Here is a 670-nt window from a genome sequence, read left to right as displayed (position 1 = left end):
GAGAAGTGGCAGATGGAATTTAATTCAGATAAATGAGAGGTGCTGCATTTTTGAAAGCAAATCTTAGCAGGTCTTATACACTTCATGTTAAGGTCCTAGGGAGTATTGCTGAACAAAGAGACCTTGGAGTGCAAGTTCATAGCTCCTTGAAAGTGGAGTCACAGGTAGATTGGATAGTGAAGGCGGCATTTGGTATGCTTTCCTTTATTGGTCAGAGTATTGAGTACAGGGGTTGGGGGTCATGTTGCGGCTGTACAGGACATTGGTTAGGCCACTGTTGGAATATTGCTTGCAATTCTGGTCTCCTTCAACTGCCACAGTGGGATTCAAATCTGGAGTCCCCAGAACATTAGCTAGATTTCTGAAATAGTCTAGCTGTTAATACCACTAGGCCATTGCTTCCCCAATTTGCCTAATTGTTGCCATGAAGCTCTCTGGTATCCACATTAAGAATAACGTATAAAATGTTTTTCTGAATATATTAACATGGGAAAACCATTTAATATGCTTAGCCTTGAAGTTTTTCCCCCTCATGATTTCATATTTGGCACAGGGATCAAGTTTATCAAGTATGCATTCAGCATTGCTATTGCCTCCAACATTCAATCTGGGCACATTCAACAGCAACTTACTTTAATTTCAATTAACATAGCAGAGATAAGCAAACTCA

Source organism: Chiloscyllium punctatum, chromosome 1, assembly GCF_047496795.1.
Source record: "Chiloscyllium punctatum isolate Juve2018m chromosome 1, sChiPun1.3, whole genome shotgun sequence".
Classification (NCBI taxonomy): domain Eukaryota; kingdom Metazoa; phylum Chordata; class Chondrichthyes; order Orectolobiformes; family Hemiscylliidae; genus Chiloscyllium; species Chiloscyllium punctatum.
Note: the sequence above shows the minus strand (reverse complement) of the source record.